The sequence below is a fragment of the Zootoca vivipara genome, chromosome 5 (assembly GCF_965207765.1).
Source record: "Zootoca vivipara chromosome 5, rZooViv2.hap1.1, whole genome shotgun sequence".
NCBI classification, from domain to species: domain Eukaryota; kingdom Metazoa; phylum Chordata; class Lepidosauria; order Squamata; family Lacertidae; genus Zootoca; species Zootoca vivipara.
The window spans coordinates 64,123,081-64,141,961 of record NC_142588.1 but is presented as its reverse complement, the minus strand read 5'-3'; the positions used below and the strand labels follow the sequence as shown (position 1 = coordinate 64,141,961).

Sequence of the window (18,881 nt, the reverse complement as noted above, 5' to 3'; positions counted from 1 at the left end):
AGGATCCATATTATGCCAGCTGTAGCCATGCCATAGCACCCCCCCCCCAAAGCATAGCAGTAGCACTCATGGGCGTACCCAGCGAGGGACTAGAAGCAAAAAAATAAATAAATGGTTATAAAGTGATGAAACGAAATAAAATTAGGTAGGGCGATGGCGAATAATCAGTTGTTTACCACACTGAAATGTGTAAAAACCGAGAAGTATCTAGAGCAGTGTTTCCCAACCAGTGTGCCTCCAGATGTTTTGGGACTACAACTCCCATCATTCCTGACCACTGGTCTTGTTAGCTAGGGATGATGGGAGTTGTAGTCCCAAAACATCTGGAGGCACACTGGTTGGGAAACACTGATCTAGAGTCACCTAGTGACTGGTAGAGGAATCTATGTCAGCCAGCCATTGGGATTCAAAGGAGGGGGAGGTCTCTAGCGGGCTCTAGCAGAGAGAAGAGGGAATCTTCTAGAGGGGTCTAGTGAGTTCTGCGTCACTAAACTGAGCCGCCTGCCACTAAACTGAGCCGCCCGCTATTAGTTTACCTTCTTATTTACATTTAGAAGACATCAAGGCTGCCTAAATGGATATAAGAAACTGGTTCCAAAAAGGTAAGTAATTTCTGTAGAAAATTTAATTTTAAAGGGTAAAGACCTGGCTCAGAAGTACAATGGGAGAGGACAGACTGACTGGGTTGTGTTTGATGAGTGCCCATCGGAAATTCTTCAAGGAAAATCAGGACTGGATTGAAACGAAAGTTTTGAACAAGTTTTCTTCAAACCCAAGAAAAATGATATTAGTATAAGACATGTAACTAGAATAAAAATTAATCCCCCCCAGCAAATAATTGTAATAACTACCATAATAAAGCACTGCTATAATTATATATAATTTTCTTAAAATTTTGGTTTCATTCGCCTTTTCCATACTGAGTTGTCACAACCTGAACGACCATGGTTTGCCCGCCCCCCTAGTTTTGATCCTAGGTACGTCCCTGGTAGCACTGGACTTGCTACTCATCTGTGCCTTAACCTTTTATAACCCATCTGGCTAGAATACAAAACAAACTGCTTTGCTTCAAGTTTCTCAAAAGAAAACTGACCTGATACTTGTTTGGGGGGAGGGGCACTTACCAGCGCAAATTCATAAAGGCTCTCAGAGATTAGATAATAAGAATAAAAATGCATAAAGCCACAGGAAAGAGAAACAATGCAAACTAACAACACCCTTAAGCACTAAAAGGATCAGCTGCAGAAATTTCAGAGCCGTAAGCAACCTTGGTTGGTGAAATCTTGGAAGACAGCTGAGCTTCTTGCAGACTGACAATGGAAGGGCCCTGTCTTGATATCTCATAGCGCTCTGTGAAAACAAAACATGTAAATTACAAGCATCTAACATGAACAGATCCTGTTCATCTCATTGTGAAAATCCAATATAATTTGGTGCTGGGATTGGGGTTCTGGGCCGGCTGGGTTTCTGGTTGTTGAAATATGGGGAATGCAAAGCATACAGGTATACTTGAGTGAGCTGGTTTATCTTCTCTTGTACAAATTCCAGAAATATGGATCAGAATGCATTACTATTAGGGTCAGTGTGTCCAAGTGGAATGGAATGACAAGCGTTCTTAGGCTCAGCTTTTGTCTATTTGCTAAACATTATAACTGTTGGACTGAAGGAATGGGGTGTGATCTCTGGGTGATTTTAAAAACACATAGAGAACAGATTGAAAACTCACTCAATCAGAACATGATGGGAAAGGGGGAAACCTCAGTACCATTATTTGTAATTAGGTTAACAGGATTGTGGATTGGGCCGTCTGTGTATTTTTAGAAGGATTATCTTTGCTGTTAGTAGTCCAAGCAAGTTAGGGTGTGAGAATGAATATGCGTCTCCTCAGTCATCCAATAAGCCTTCCAGACAAATTGTCATTCCTGGCATTTTTCAGATAAAAGAGCAGTACATACCCTACTAGGTGGGTTGGGTTGGGGCAGGAGAATTGTTTGGTTTGTGTTTGTATGCTTTAAGAAATGAGCTTCATTGGCTTTGAAGTAACATAAAATCTGCCCAATTCCCACTTTCCAAAACAATCTGCAAACTGAAACACAGCCATCCTTTGCAATTCACGCTTCTCCAAATTTTGCAATGCAGTTCCCCAGCCAGGTAAAGTTTTCAAAATGCAGGCGTTAGGTAGTGTGTGCATAAAAATGCAGATATTCATGAGAACAACATACAAAAATGGTATATTCTATGCGCTGTTGCTCTGGCCAAATGAAACATGATGTTTGTCATGTAACTTACCCTGGCATGCAAGATTCTAATAGATGGGCTGGATTTGGAGCATGATTTGGGGTTAGTGGGATTTAACCCTTTGTCCCTGCACTGGTCCGGATTGAGCATCAAGGGAGATGTGCTCCCATCTGACTGGATGTTGTACTGAGTGGTCAGTCGGGCAAGTAGATGGCCATGCCCTGCCCCCCCCCCCGTGCTACCACGGATTGGCTCATTTGAAGGACGGGTTAGGCGGGAACCTGTGAGCCCCCGCGGTGGCCAGAGGAGACAGGGAAACAATCTAAAATGGCACTGCGCATCCAAGGGAGAGAGGTGGCGCCACATCGGGCCATATCCGCCACTCACCAGCAAGAAGGTAAGCGGCCCTTCCCATGCCTCTAATTTGCAATGAGAGAAAAGTGTTAGCAAAGTCAACTAAATGATGTAGATGGAGTCCAGATGGGAATGTCTTGATAGCACTTTACTGAGAAAACTGCACAAACATAGTATATAATTTGAGGAGAAAGGGTTTTGCCTTTCTTAGTTCCGACTTTGTACATAGCAGGGAAACATTCCGCCAAACACACACAGGGGGAAAAAATCCCTCAGAACTACACAGCTGGCAGACAATGGGCTACCTCACTAGAGATCATTTCATTCTGCCTGGTTGCTAAGCAACCCCTCCAGCTGACTATCACAGGAAAAAAATTAACCTTAAGTAACAAACTGATAGCCCCTGCCATTGCACTTCCAGCATAAAGCACAATAAATGCATTTACAAATTATCATTTCTATGTGATAGCCACTATGAGTATATGATTGAGTTCACATGATTTGTGCAATAACCTATTTCGTCTTCTGGGGACATGGGGCACTTTCTGTGAATTAGGTTTGGTGTTTCAAATGTAACATTTGTTCCTCCGCATTAATAAACTTCCTTCAGGTGATTCCCTAACGGACTATTGTTCTCAGCACTTCCACTCTGTTCTCAGCACATTGTGCAAGAAATCACGTGGCATTCTGGGCAGGCTGAAAATACTGAGGATATTTTTATGGCAAAAGGGTCATGAGTAATACAAGGTAATGACTAATGCTTTTACTAAAAAGGAGAACTTCCACATGTTTCAGTTTCTGGAGTTTGGGTAATGTATTTCCCTCCACATCTTTACATTAGAAGTGGACCCTCTCTCTGCACCAGGCAGAAATCAAGAGGAGATGCTTCTGCCATGCAGCTTGTTCATAAAGAAAGCGATGGTCTCCTTGATTTTAATACAAGAGACACTTTGTCTGTAGCTACCATTTGTTGAAAGACTAAGGGCCTGGGAGAACCCAAGTAACATCCACGTTACTAATGAACAGTTTCAAAGCCAACTACACTTCATTCAACAGTCTCTTCAATGCTTCAGAAATGACATGGTGATGCTGGTGCACTTTTGAAGCATGAAAGCCAACCTGTCCCTCCTCCATTCACCCACATTATGTTAACTGCATCTTGGAACCAAATATGACCTTCTAATCCACCCTGACATACAGATTTCATTCTGTCCTGTATGGGGCAGCCACAGTCAACATGCTCAAACCTGGTACACTTAAGTGGTTTGAAGAACATGCCCTTCATGTGCAAAGGAGTTAGTTTGCATCTATATCCATTATTCTGCTTCTCGTCAAAGATTTTTGGTGTGCAGTTGATAGAATGAAGGCAGATTAAAAGCAGCCTACAGCCCCTCATATGAACATCATCCTGCCCATGCAGACCAGTTTCCTGCTCTAGGCATGTTTCTATGGGAAGGCTGTGAGCAGGACCCGGGTGCAAGAGCACTCCCTATACCTGCAATTGCTACCAACTGATACTCAGACATACTGCCTCAAATAATGAGGCAGAACAGAATGCAGAGTAGCCACTGATAGTCGTATCCTCCATTGGTTTGACTAACCTTCTTTTAAAGCCAGCCAACCTAGTGGTCATTGCTACATATACGATAGTTTAACTATGTACTGTGTGAAGCCAAAGTGGCTTTTTTGGCTGCCTAAATCTTCCAACCTTGAGCTTAAAGTGGAGTGTTCCAGTTCTAGTATTATAAGAGGGAAGGGAAAAAAATCCTACTCCTCATCATGCAGAACGTTATACACCTCTGTCATTCCTTATTCTCCATTTTCTAAACTAAAAAGCCCCAAATGTTTCAACCTTTCCTTAGAAGGGAGATGCCTGAACCCCTTGGTTCAGGCATCTCTCCTTTTAGTTGTCCTTTCTGAACCTTTTCTTGCTCTACAATGTCCTTCTTGAGGGGATGCAACCACAACTGTACACAATATTCCAAGTGTACAAATCCACAGATTTGTGATGGCCTCATATGCCTCCAGACCGTTCCTGGAACCAAATGCAAACATTATATGCAATTTGGTCACTGTTGGCGTAGAAAGTTCCATGAGCTTTGGAGTTACCATGTCTATTGCAATGGGATGATATGCCCTCTTAATCTATTGGCAACCATATTGAAAAATGAACTCTCCTATCAAAAAATGTGAGGTGTAAATGTATGCACACCACCCCCACTGGAGCAGGAATCCTCCTTTGATGGTACACCTTGGCTTCTGCCTCTCTTCTGCTTCTCTCCTCTAAGCAGGAAGGAACCCACCCAAAGGAAATTTATTTTTCTCAGTGGTGACCTGCAGTCTTTGGGCCAAGCTACACATGCCCCTGAACACATAATCAGCAAATATAAATAATTGCAGACTCCATTCCTTCCTCCAAATTTTCATTGGGGCTGTGGTGCGTAGGAAAGGTTTGACTCCAACCACCCTTCCCTGTGCCTTTTAAAAGCACAGATGGTGATTGCTGAAGATATCATTAGCATCACCTTTGGCCTTCAGTGTTCCATTCTTCAAGTTTTCCCTAGAGGAAAGGCAAAGACCAAAGCATGTGTAAGAGGAGGGAGCTTCCACCAAGGCACAGTGTAAGCAAATTTTGCTTCCTGCCTTCTTTTCTGACCAAAACAGATGAATGAGAGGAGGAGCCATGCTCTTGCTGACACAGCCAGCCTCCCTCTGGCTTCCTGCTCACTTACAGGAGCAGGCTGGGAAGCCACAGAGAATAGATCTTTCTACTGCAAGTTTCAGTGAATTGCCTGCTAGTGAGCTCTAGCTTCCCCTTCTCATAAATGAAATTTCCAGAGTTCCTATGCAAGAACTATTGCTGTCAAGTTGGTTTAGCAGCACCATCCAGTGCATGCTTACTCAGAAGTAAGTTGAATGGTAATAAGATGCAAAAGTAGAATGGGAGCAGGGTTATTGGTTTGTTTTTGTTTTATTATGTATTTTGTGTTCTCATTTTGTATTTTTCTGTTGTGATTCACCCTGGGATCTTCAGAGGAAGGGCAGTATACAAATGTAATACCTGCAGCAGCAAAGTGCTTTTCTAAGAGCTCATGGTCCTTCAGAAGAATCACAGTGAAAAAATATCTGACCCCATTAAGAATCAACTAGGGAGCACATGCTAACACTGATTAAAGATGGACACATCTGTCAAATTTCAGATACTTGTTCAAATCTTCAGTTCAACACATTTCCACACCACATTGCAATTGTAAAATAAAAGTCCTCATAAAATTCCAGTGACAGGAGTTCCTGGCGTGCTCTGGTCCACGGGGTCACGAAGAGTCGGACACAACTAGATGACTAAACAACAAAATTCCAGCAGAATTTATTGTGCATTTTACCTGTAATTTTGCCAATTAAAGAAACCCCAAAACTTACTTGCAGTACCAGGAATTGAACAGGCTGAGAAACCTCTTCACCCCATGAGCCATTTCCATCATGAATCCTAGAAGGCACACAGCAAGTCATGTCTTCAACCATGATTGTATATAATAGCACAGGCATCCCCAAACTGCAGCCCTCCAGATGTTTTGGCCTACAACTCCCATGATCCCCAGCTAACAGGACCAGTGGTCAGGGATGATGAGAATTGTAGTCAAAAACACCTGTTTGAGGATGCCTGTAATAGCACCTGGCTACTATGATTAAGCCACCTGACAGAGGTATTGAGCAAAGCCAGTTAAGCACTTCAAGTTTTCTACTACAGTTTCCGATCAGAACATGAAAAGGATTCCTTGAGTCAAATGTACAAGCTACACCTGAGTTCTATTTTAAGGAACGCGAACTTTCAGTGGTCTTGTTAGTACAATTCTACATGGAACGGAACAGGAAAGGAACATCACCGGAAGAGGAACATCACCGGAAGAGAACATCACCCTGCTTGGCAGGGGGTTGGACTGGATGGCCCTTGTGGTCTCTTCCAACTCTATGATTCTATGATTCTAGGATTTCTTGCCTCCCCACCCCAGAACCAAGGACAGCTTCCTGCACCATGTTGGTTTTCATACAAGGCTTTGGTTAGGACTAGAGGCAGAGTGCACTTCTTATTCTCTGCACCTTCATATTCATAGTGCAGAGAACCAAGTCAACATGGTCTTATCTAATATACCGTACTGTTATTTGGTGTCCCTTCCCCAGAGATTTATATCGCACAGAGCAGTTTCTTCTGTGTTTATGGTGTCTTTGTTGGGTATTAGTTATCAATGGAAAGAACCGAGGAGTTTATTTTGGTCTTGAAAAGCTCAATAAGACACAGAGCACTTGGCATAATGGGTGGACCAGCCCTGAATTCAAAACACAACAGTTGAAATAATGCAAGGAACAAGTTAAACCTGAGATCCAAATTCCATTCATCAGCCTATATTTAGCAGAGAGAAAGCAGGCCTTTAAAATAATGTTTGAGTTGCAGCATCCTTTTTGCCAGATTAATTTATGTCAGACCACCATGTGACATAAACTGAAGGGGCTTAGGATCCAGCCTAAGTTCCCCCTCTCTGCTCCCAACACCACAATGCACCCCAGAACACCCATTTTTCCAGGGTTTATGCCAGTTTAAGATTCACCAGGATTGGGCTCAGCAAGGGTCAGGAAGATACATTGGCGTATCTCTGGCTGAGCCAACCATGAGACAGTTAAGCCACTGTAGAGCTCAGCTGGAGACCTGATGGATCCCTTTCATCTTGCTGTAGAATTGCTCACTTAATCAACTTTGCTAAATCAATTGTACTAACACCTGTAGTGGGACAGGAAACCATTGTTTCCATTCAGACTCAGATTAATAGTATCAAAATGTGATGTGTTGCAATTCAGCAGTTTCATGCTGGAGCCTCCAGTTGGATTATTATTTATAAATAATATTTTTATGAATGCTATTTATATTTATAAATAGTAACACAAAGCTATGCTCACTTATGGAACAAAGTAACCATCTGTTTCTACTCATCAATTTAAAAAAACACATAAAGAAATAAAAAATTACTTCACTATAGCAGGAAATTGGCAGCATTCCTTTATTTGGCTGCTGGTGATTTAAAAATAGACTTTGATTGTTGCTCTTGTTATTAAAGGTTTTGTGCTGCAACTGGCAATTGCCATAGGATTGTTTTTGTTTTAAAAAAATCCCAATTCATTTAAGGTTCAGGATTTACTGAAGAACTAATAGGCTCTTCTAAGGAAAAATAGCTTTCACAATAAATCTTCCTTCAGATTGCCAGTGGCCAATTCGCCAATTTTGCTATTTAAACGATGCTTCCTTTTAAAATTTATATCCTGACCTTTCGGTGCTTGTGCACATCATGGTGGCTGGCAACACTCAGAACCAGCCATAAAAATGCAATACAATTTCAGATCAGCTACAATACAGCAATGAGTCAAGCACAGCAAATTAAAACAAAACCACTGGATTAAAAAAAGGATTCCCATAAAAGAAGCACACACCCACACCCCAATAATAGGAAGGTTTTCGTCCTATGGCACTGCCTATAATATTCCACAAAACCTTTGTTCTAAATAACATTAGATATTCTTAATCGGTTTAAAACAATGTTTATTATTATTTGATATCTATCCCACCTTTCCTCCAAGGAGCTCAGATTGGCATACATGGTTTCCTCCCTCCACATTTTTTATCCTCAAAAGAATCCTATGAGGAGGTAAGCTTAATGCTGTATTGTGTTTTTAATATTCGGTTGGGAGCTGCCCAGAGTTTCTAGGGAAACCCAACCAGATGGGGGGGGGGTTGGATAGAAAATTAATAAATAAATAACAATAATATAATAGTAGCAACAATTAATAAAATTGTGTCATACTGAGCCTCCTATTCCATAGTTCCAGATATGTGGTTATAGAAACCATCTCATTTATGCAGCACCTTATTCCCCTTTCCACTGAGGTCCTCAAACTTCCTTATGATGACAATAGACTATGAATCACACATTCAAAATGAAAGAAAACCCAGCCCAACTGGAGTTTGATGTTGTCTCTGTGTGCCTCCGTTGCTCTCCTGCAATTGGTAGTAGCTGCCACTGCTGTAGGGTGGAAGTGGGCTGGGACAGAAGGAACTCGATGTCATGTTTGCAGGCTTCCCTTCCCAGAGGCAGTTGGTGGTAAGATGATCCTGGAGAGAGGGAAAGGATAGTCCAACTTGAGTGTCCATTTGGTGCAGATGAGTCCCAAGATCAGTTGCACAACCAAGTTTTCTGGGAGTGGAAATGTTCTCCTACTAGTTCCTGCATATTGTTGTTTCTGAAGCTAAGTTTGTGCCCATTTATACAGACTTGTCTGTATTATCTAGTAAAAACATTCTGTGTAGGACAACTCTTAACATTCATCCTCAGTCTGCAGTATTTCTCCTTTTGAGGTAGTGTACATTCTCTTAAAACACAATGCAAAGTTCCCGTTAGGTCGCTGCTTGAAAATGGCATTAAATCTCTTTCTCAAAGTTCAGCGTGGCTCTGGGCCCAGCCTTTCCAGGAAAGTCTGAGAGGGGTACACCAACATGCTTCACATTTTCCATTACGTAGTAACGGGAAAGGAGAGAAACCAAGAAGCAGAACCAACAAGAAAATGTATCAAGCTTTGAAAAAGTCTTACAAACAAAACTGATGTAGTTGACCAGTTAATTGGCATCATTTCAAAACTTGTTTTTACTTGTATGTAAATTTAATAAACTATTAAAACAGATGATTCATTAAGAATTCATTAACTGGGACAGCCCTAAATTAAAACTAAAAGATTACTTTGTTTGCCTTAATTAATAGTATAGGTAAAGGTAAAGGGACCCCTGACCATTAGGTCCAGTCGTGACCGACTCTAGGGTTGCGCACTCATCTCGCATTATTGGCCGAGGGAGCCGGTGTATAGCTTCCAGGTCATGCGGCCAGCATGACAAAGCCACTTCTGGCGAACCAGAGCAGCACACGGAAACGCCGTTTACCTTCCCGCTGTAGCGGTTCCTATTTATCTACTTGCATTTTGACGTGTTTTCGAACTGCTAGGTGGGCAGGAGCTGGGACCGAGCAACGGGAGCTTACCCCGTCACAGGGATTCGAACCGCTGACCTTCTGATCAGCAAGCCCTAGGCTCAGTGGTTTAACCCACAGCGCCACCTGGGTCTCTAATTAATAGTATAGTCCTACTAATTATTATTATTATGAATTGAATTTATATACAGCCCTATACCTGGGGGTCTCAGGGTAGTTCACAGTCCTATCTTTTCCAATTGATGTTGGAGGCATCAACCAGCGCAGTGATGGAGGCCCCACCTGCCGCAGGTGGCGAGAAAGCAACCACTGGCAGCAGAAAGCAGAAAGCACTAGCAGCATGCTGGATTACAAACCCTGTACAAACCAAGAAGCCAGTTGGAAGTGTAATGCCAGAGAAGAAAGAACTGCATCACTGCCACTATCCACCCACTTCCTCTACTTGGGGCTGGGATGTGGTGGTACATCTTCTGCCCTATTCCTCCTTGTCCCCCACTTGGGATTCCTCCACAGGTAGTTCTTTGAATCATATGCAGGGTGTTTTTCTCTCCTTCAGCACTGGGTAACTACAGCAATCACTTAGTCTATTAGATCATCGCTATATCTACCTCTACTATATATTTTGAAAAGTTTTCCATCTGTTCTCTATGCAGTTGGACACTTCTTGAGATAGCACCAAATTTGGCATGGTGGTTCCCGAGATTGAGGACCAGGTCTTTGATTTTCAGACACCACTTTGAATCCAGATGGTGGATTGAATCTTTCAAAATCACACTGATCTTGACATCACTTAAGATATCTCAACTGCTACGCCTCTGCTGGATGAATCCTGCTCAGAGAAGAACCTGGTACAACCCCAAAACAAATGTTACAGAGAAGAAGGCTGTGTCAGTGACCAGAGAGAAATACAGTGTATGTATGGGATATCCCAGGCCTTCAAGAGTCACAGGATTGGAGGCAGAGGGTGAGCTGTCATTGAGTCTATGGAAGCACTGGCTCCTAAAGGTGCAGTTCCAGTCAGCTGCCAGAAGTCCAAAGTGCCTGCCTGAAGAACAAAGCTCCCTGGAAGTAAGGGGTTACTCTTTATGAATCTATTTCTCATAAGCAGCCCAAACTACTTGGGCAATCCAGAAGGCCTGAATCTGTGCTCTGGGCAAGACTCTGAAGGTTCATGAGAAAAGCATAGAAAAGGGCCACACGTTTGGCAAGTTAAAAATGGTTTACTTACAAACTCTCAAAAGGTCAGAGTCATGTGCTTTTTCATACAGCATTAAGACAAAGTTGCACAGTTGTAAAGTGGTGGAAGTTTCTAACTTATTGGAGTAGGAAGAGGCTTCACACATGAGCTTCTCAGGTGGAGGGGTGGGGAAACAAAGGCTTGATTACCGTACTTAGTCCCTCCGAAACTGAGATAAGTCTGGCAGGACAGCTTACTCTGTGGTCTTAACGGTTTCATGGATTGATTAGACTTAAGCATATTTATTATATGAGCCTGGTTATCCTACAAAATCCTGGAATTTGGAAGAAGGCACAAAAATCCTTGTTAAAAGTTACTGATCCAGTCTTAAGTAGTAGAGAGCAAGCCCCAAAGAACATTTACTTCTGAGTAAAACATGTATATGATAGTGGTGTTTTGATAGCTGTGCTGTTATCTGCCTCTGCTTCAGTTGAGAATAACCACCACCTCTTAGCTCTGTTCCCACAGCTTGAGGCTTATCAGTTCCCGACTAAGCATGCATTAAAACTGTGGGGGGGGGGGAGTAGTAGGGATGGAATTCACTCTTTATTTAGAAACTGTGTAACCCACTGTGTAACACTTTGTGATCTAATACAGCAATAAAACCATCAAATGGAAAACATAATAAAAAACAGTCCAATAATTAAAAAAACAACAACCAGTGAGCAGAACGAGTAAAGCAGAAGCCAATAACGCTGCAGTTTTTAAAATAAATAAATCTATCCAATGAAGAAGTGTGCATGCACACGAAAGCTCATACCAATGACAAACTTAGTTGGTCTTTTAAAGGGCTACTGAAAGGAATTTTTTTATTTTCTATCCAATGAAGTACATCATCAGAAATGTATACAGTAGATGGGTCACCCGTTCGAAAGAGGGCAGAATCTCAACGTTGCCCAGCAGCAAGCAGTAACCAAATAATCAAGAATACCCTGCAAGCAATGACAGCCACCGGACTGGAAATTTTGCCGCTGAGTTTAAATGCGCATCGAGGTTGAAGACTGCAGTCCAGTGCAAACGTACTTAGTCGCAAGTCAGACCCAGTGACCACAGACGGGACGTACTCCGAGCAGACATGCGCGGAATCCGACTGCGCGGGCGTATTTAACCAAGACCGGAGTTGCCTACCCAACCCAACTGGGTGCTCTTGCGCTCGGGTCCTGCTTGCAGGCTTCCGTCGGCATCTTATCGAGCACTCTGAGGACAGGATGCTAGACAAGATGGGCCACCGGGCTGATCCAGCTAGCTCTTCTGATCTTGCCCACCGCACACTCACCTCTTCCCTTCTCCACCCTCTCTCCCTTCCATGGAATAACCCGAAAGCTAAGCGATCCCTCCTGCCCAGGACGCGTCCACCCCCAGAAAAAGGGTCTCCGGAGTCGTCTCCCGGGCTATCTGCGCCGCGCGCAACCGACTCCGCATTGCTAGGGAGGCACGTCTGTTTGCGGCGGCTCGTACCAACCGAAGGGAGATTCCAACCACCTCCCTTTGGCCAAAGCCAGAGGAGGAAAGCGAAAGCACTACTGCGGGGCCCTGGGCGTTTTTTAATTGGCCCTTCTGCCACGAGCTCCCAGGAGATTGGCGGAACGAATTGGGAGGGCGGAGGAGCAGGAGGAGAAGAGGGAGGGAAGCTGTTGCCTAGGTGATACGCTCGCCCTCCCCCAACCCCGCGCGCCGGGGAGAGTGCGCGCGCCCGGCAGCCTTTCGCCAGACAGGCACACTCGCCGCAAGGGGGCTGGCGCCGGAGCGACCTGGGCCCCGGAAGGTACCGTACGAGCAGGAGTTGCCGGTGACAGGGGCAGGCCAGGGAAAGCCGCCGCCGCCGCCGCCGCGTTGGCTACGAAGAAGAGCGACCAGAGGAGGAAGAAAGAGCCTGTGGCGGCTGAGGGAAAGCAGGAGCTGCTGTGGCTGCCGCCGCCGCCCTTGCTCGTCCAGGTGAGTGTGTGAGACGCGGGTTGCGCTTGGCTTCTGAGGTGGGAAACCACTGGCGTTACCTGGGCTGCTGAGGTAAGGAGAGAGAGAGAGGAGGAAGGGTCGGACGGGAACTTGCGGGCTGCCCGGCTCCCCTGCCCCGCCACCCGAGCGCGAGGGGATGTGAGAAGGGGTGGGTGGTTGGAATCGCCGTGTCTGCTGACGCAGCGAGCCGCCGGGCTGTGGAAGCTCCTGGTGGGGAATGTGGCGCGGAAGCAGCTGGAAATCGGGTGTTTGAAGCAGCCCCTGATTGCGGCGGCGCCTGCGCGCGAGTGCGTGCCTGCCCAGCTCCGGTCGAAACCTTCCCCGCGCGGACTTTTACGACCCGGGCGTGTTTATTTGGCAGTCAAGTCCCGCTGGCTTCTGTGGGGCTTCTTCCTCCTTCGCGACTGTGCTGATCCGGGATTGTAGCCTGACATGGATTCTGGGGCCGTCGTCCCCAACCGAGACCTACGCCCCCCGCCCCTCTCCGGGAACAGTTCACTCTTGTGTGGGACATGGCAGTGTGTTGTTGTTGTTTCTGTTGGTGTTTCATCGTAGTAAAGGCGGCAAAGGTATTTATCTTCGTTTTCTCCCTTTCGGTTGCAACACCGACTTGCTCAACAGGCAGCGGAGTCCGCCGTCTGCTTCTGCCTTCCTTTTAGCGGTCATGTGAAATTTAGTCACTTCTCGCTCTTTTTATCGGCCGGGTTGGAGTGAAGGCTTCAGACAGAGGGGCTGCGGACGCCTCCGAAAGGGAACGATAAGCGCTTGAGCTGTGAATGTTTAAACTTAAGATGTTATCCCTCACTTGTATCTCTCCTTTTCTGAATGCAAGGCTAATCTTGCTTGACTTCATACTGCGAGGCACAGCTCCTCCCATTTTACAGATAAGCGACTGAGAGTAAGAATTGATTTTTGAAAACAAGGTTCTGTTTAACATTTGGTGTTCTTGCATTTAAATACAGCTTTTATTTTGTTGCCTATAAACTTCTAGGGTGCCTTCGATTGCTCTGGCAAAAAGCTACTTCCCACCAGCCCCGTTTCAAGTTTTTCCCCCTTTCCATTTCTGTCTCTCTCATTCAACAGCTCCTTGCTGTTGTTTTAAAACATGTTCAAATGTTGCATAATAATTTCCAGAACCTCACTAGTCTTGAGAATGGAGTTAAATGGCCATTCCTAGTGTTGCACTGTTAAAGATTTAACACTTTCTGGGAGCCTTGCTTTGATGAACTGTACAACATACTGTACTTCACTCCTGGCCTCTCTTGTTGACTGACACTAGAGATCTTTCTTCACATTGGATCCGTATTTCTAAGCAAAGTTGATCCGTTTCAAAAACTTAAATGAGGAAGGGGAAGTTGCTTGGGTCAGTTGTGTTCTCTGTTTCCAAATCCTCCTACGAGCTCATTATGAGACTTCTCTTAGCAAGTTCACAACTTCATTTCGGACAGCTTTAATGGGCAGTCACTGACTTTGGTATGATATAGGGCCGGAGCTCACCTGAGTGCCTGTAATGCATGCTGTGTTAATAATAGTGTTGTCTTTCGTTACTGCTTGTAGGTGCACATAGCTGCACCTACTTGCAAGAGGGGCTACGTGGAGAGGCAGAGCCACAGCTCTGATGCTCAAGGTGGTCCCAGCAGGGAGTGTGGGATGGCAGAATAATTGGGCCTGATCTGTAGCCCAGTGTTGTTGCATGATGACTGTGAGACCAGCTTGGGATCCAGCACAGACTGGCTTGGGCCTCCCCTCTCCCTGAACACTCTGTGTTGGGGATTTCTGCTGGTGGGGAACTGACCATTGTGCCTTCTGCATTTTCGATGGGCATAAAGGGGAGGTTGGTGCTGACAAAGTGACGTTTGTGTCACTGTTGGCAGACTGGCTGAGCCAGGGGGAGAGACACTTCTGCCTGCAGTCAAAAAGGAGTGTGTCAGTACAGTGGTACCTTGGTTCTCAAACTTAATCCGTTCTGGAAGTTCGTTCCAAAACCAAAGCATTCCAAAACCAAGGTGCGCTTTCCTATAGAAAGTAATGCAAAATGGATTAATCCGTTCCAGACTGTTAAAAACAACCCCTAAAACAGCCATTTAACATGAATTTTCCTATCTAACGAGACCATTGATCCATAAAATGAAAGCAATAAATAATGTACTCCAGTCACACAGTCAATCAGCAGCTGAACTGGGTTCCACACAGTCACAAAAACAAAAAAGAGCCGCAAAAACACAAAATAAATAGCAAAAACAGACAGACCTCAGTGTAACACTCAAAACAGAAGTGTGGCACTCAAAACGGAAGCATAACACTCAAAATGGAACACGTTCAGCTTCCGAAAAAAGTTCATAAACTTACTTCCGGGTTTGCAGTGTTTGGGTTCCAAGTTGTTTGAGTACCAAGGCATTTGAGAACCAAGGTACTACTGTATTCTGAAATGTTGGCCTGAAAGACAAAGCATTAACCAAGATAAATAAATAATCATAATAACTTATTTCTAAACCATTTAGTTTTTGAAATGTCTAAGTAGTGCACAAATCAACATAAAAACACAAAAGCATTACACTAAAAGCTGAGGTTAAAATACCACACAGGAATTCAGTGGTGGTGGTGGGAAATCCAATGATTTGGGGAAGCCTGCAGAAAAAGATGTCTGCAATACATCTGAAGCAAATAGTGGATGTGATGCTTCATCTTTAACAGAGGGGGAGGGCATTTCAAAGTTAGTCAGTAGCAGAAAATGCTGGTTTCCTGGTCATATTCTGTAGCATGTGGTGCCACAAGAAATTGTATCAGCTGCTAGTCTTACAGGGACAGATAACCTGCTTCTGAGCTATTCAGAGCTTTTTATATGTTAATAATCTGCTACCTTGAACATGACCTGTTAAGTAATCTACAGTCAGTGTGTTTCCCTCAGTCAGTGCAGCATAATGCGTGCATGTCCACCACTCAAAACCAGTCTGATGGGAAGTCTGTGTAGAGCACTTTCTGTAGTCTAAGCATGAGGTTGCCAACTTTGTTTTCTTTTTATAATATACTTCTGTGTGATGTATAGTTGAATGTAAAGCACACATTGTAGCTCACTGCCTGAAATTCAGTAAGGAATACTAACTTTCCAGGGCAACTGCTGGAAGTGATAGGGGTTTTTGTTGTAGGGGGGGTGCTGCCCATGTTTCAGTTGTTGGAGAAACACTTCCTATGAATTGATTAGGAGAAAAGAGTTTTCATTTCAGGGGTTAATGGAGACTAACTGGTATAAATTGTAGCAGCAAATGCCAACTGTAGTGGAGGGCTTCTGACTTGCGGTTTGGAAGGTCAGTTACCTGATTGCAAAAACTGATCTTGGACTGCTTTGGGAGGAAGGTCAAGCTACAAATTTAATAAATACATAAATAAATCATAAAGAATAATTGCAGTCCCATCGAGCTTTAGACCTGCACAGTCTCTCTTTGCTCATGTGGCTGCATTTGACAGCTATTACTTCCAATTTCTATTAAACTTGACATGTTCTTCAGTCAGCTAAACCTGATCATGGAATATCACTAACTGTTGTCACTTTCAAAACAAATCAGCTTCAAACCATGATTTCTGAAGCAGGCTTGTTTAAATCAGCTGTAGTTAGTGGCCATGTTCGCACAATCAAATTGAGGCTTAATAAGATGAGGTCCAGATGAGCTTAATGTACCTGTGCATGGCTTCATGTATTGTCTGATTGGCAAAACCATGGTTAAGTTTAAACCTTGGCATTAATTATATTCTGGCAGCTCAGAAAAAAATAGGAAGCAATGGCTAATTGTGGGTTTTGGAAATCTTTTGTGACGTACCCTGTTTCTCATATTTTAAGACATACCCATAAAATAAGCCATAGCAGGATTTTTAAGCATTCAAGGAATATAAGCCATACCCCGAAAATAAGACATAGTGATAGGCGCAGCAGCAATGCCGGCCGTGACAGCAGGAGGAGGAAAAAAATAAGACACCCCCTGAAAATAAGCCATAGTGTGTGTTTTTTGAGGAAAAATAAATATAAGACGGTGTCTTATTTTTGGAGAAACACGGTATGTGTGGTGAAAAAGCAGGAGCAAAAAGGCTGTACAGTATGTAGGCGCGCGGAGCATATGCATGGTTGTTTGAATGCAAATGTGAACAATGATCAACAATTTGAATGAATAAGAACAAGCTGATTTTAAAGGAAACTGAAATTAAATGTGGAAGTTCTCCTTGATGCATGGGAAGGGAAACAGGGATAAGATAAGATAAGATAAGATAAGATAAGATAAGATAAGATAAGATAAGATAAGATAAGATAAGATAAGATAAGATATATAAGGAGCATATAAGGCCAAGGTGCAGCTCATTCATGTAACAGTAAGTCAGGGGTGAGGAAATGTTTTTGCCCAGCTGGCCAGATATATATCTCTCCTACCCTCACAAGCCAACTTTGACAGGTGGGTGTGGCTACCCACCAGTCAATCATCTGACACAGTGGCGTAGCATGGGTTGTCAGCACCCGGGGCAAGGCAAGTAATTTGTGCCCCCTAACCCATTGATTTTAGCACTCGAGTCTCTTCCACTAGATTAGTTAAAGAAACCCTTACCCCCTAAGCACCCCCTAGATGCCGCATTCAATTCTGTGTACTGAGCACACGTGTGCTGAATTTGTTTCTTAATAAAATCATATTTTCCAGTATCCAACAATGTTGGATCAGGGCTGTGATAGCTATCAGGGCTGTGATAGCTCCAGAAGGGGCCCAGTCACAAGCAACTTTATCCCACATTGCTTTTTAAAAAATTGCTTTAAAAAGTGCATTATGCATGTATATGGCATTTCTCTAATTTTCATTACAGAATAGTCTGAAGGGACCACAAGGGTCATCAAATATTTCACCCCACATGGGACTTGAACCCATGACCCTGAGATTAAGAGTCTCTTGCGCTACCAACCAAGCTATAACTCAAAAACTATAGGGCATTGGAAATGTTCATTCACGCCAGTGACATTCCAGTACTGTACAGAAATTTTAAGCAAAATCTAAGATGTAGTAGCTATTTTTAAATAAATAAATGTGATCTTTCTTGGAGCAAACCCACAGTGGTTTACAGGTCTTTGGTAGAGAGGGAGGCAGAGGGAGGGAGGGAAAGCAGCAGAAATGAAAGGAGAAATTGGGCACACACTCTTTCTTAGGGGCCAAACCCAAAGCGCCCACCTCGCAGGCGCACTTACTCCTGAAAGGCCCGCACTTGGCCCTGCGCCTCCAAGGCCAGTTCCTCAGCAGGCAGTGACAGTTCAAGCGCGGAGGGAGCTCCATGGCCATGAGAGGCTGCAGCTCGAAATGATGCGGGCCCAGCAGGAAGCAAGGACACCCAGTTTCCTCTCTGGCCAGTGGGGTGTATGGCCACCAGCAGCAGCAACGGCGGCGGCGGCTCTGGGGAAGCCCGGTGACGCAGGGCAAGTGGCTCTGCTGGGCGCCCGCCGCCGCCTCCCCCTCCTCCCATGCCATGTTTTATGCATGAGGGCATGTGGGCGCTACTGAGGGGAAGGAAGGCGCACACCTCGCTTTGCGCCTCTGGCTTGTGTGAGCAGCTGCAGCGAAGCAGCCCCTCGAATCGGTGCAGAGGCTCTGAGGCGCGCTGGTGGTGGCCGGCTGGCTGGCTGGAGAGCGCTGAAGCCTTGCCCCCACTGGGATCATGGCGCTCGGCCGGCCGGTGCCGTCACTGATGCGCTGGGCGCACACGCGCTCAAGTTCCCCCACCTCCCCATTGTGGGGCGCGGCCCTGCACCCCGTGCAGGGCATTGCAGGGAAGCGCCTCAGCAGCAAGGGAAACAGGAGGGAAAGCGGCAGGCGGTGGGCGGCGAGCTTGCCTTTGTGGACGCTCCGGCCCTGCAGGCAGGGGCAGAGAGCTGCGAGTGCGAGCGTGCACCCCCAGATGTTGCGCCCGGTGCAGCCGGCCCCCCTTGCACCCCCACGCTACGCCACTGATCTGACGACATACCTCTAAAAGTGATACCTCTCAAAGCACAGCGCTTCCTTAACACCCGACATCCAGCTGTGTAAGGGGCTCTTCAAGCACTATGTGTGGTG

The 18,881-nt window shown here is 44.9% G+C and overlaps 1 protein-coding gene and 1 long non-coding RNA gene across 4 annotated transcripts in view; one reads left to right on the top strand and one right to left on the bottom strand.

Annotated features, from left to right (window-relative positions):
• Window positions 1–1,068: 1,068 nt before the first annotated feature.
• LOC148685709 (uncharacterized) lies at window positions 1,069–8,723 on the bottom strand. Its single transcript, XR_015950277.1, has 4 exons — window positions 8,597–8,723; window positions 6,013–6,079; window positions 5,118–5,152; window positions 1,069–1,350 (listed from the first exon to the last, which is right to left on the bottom strand). It is a non-coding gene; the product is annotated as an uncharacterized LOC148685709 (long non-coding RNA).
• Window positions 8,724–12,517: 3,794 nt separating this feature from the next.
• The window catches only part of PIK3CB (phosphatidylinositol-4,5-bisphosphate 3-kinase catalytic subunit beta), an 86,125-nt gene continuing 79,761 nt past the window's right edge, over window positions 12,518–18,881 (top strand). The window contains exon 1 of one of the 3 annotated variants that reach the window (XM_035132808.3): window positions 12,518–12,786. The gene's annotated coding sequence lies outside the window, so the exon portion shown is untranslated. Of the gene's footprint in view, window positions 12,787–13,081; window positions 13,377–18,881 lie in introns of those variants that run through there. The other 2 variants (XM_088670814.1, XM_035132809.3) reach the window with 2 other exon arrangements.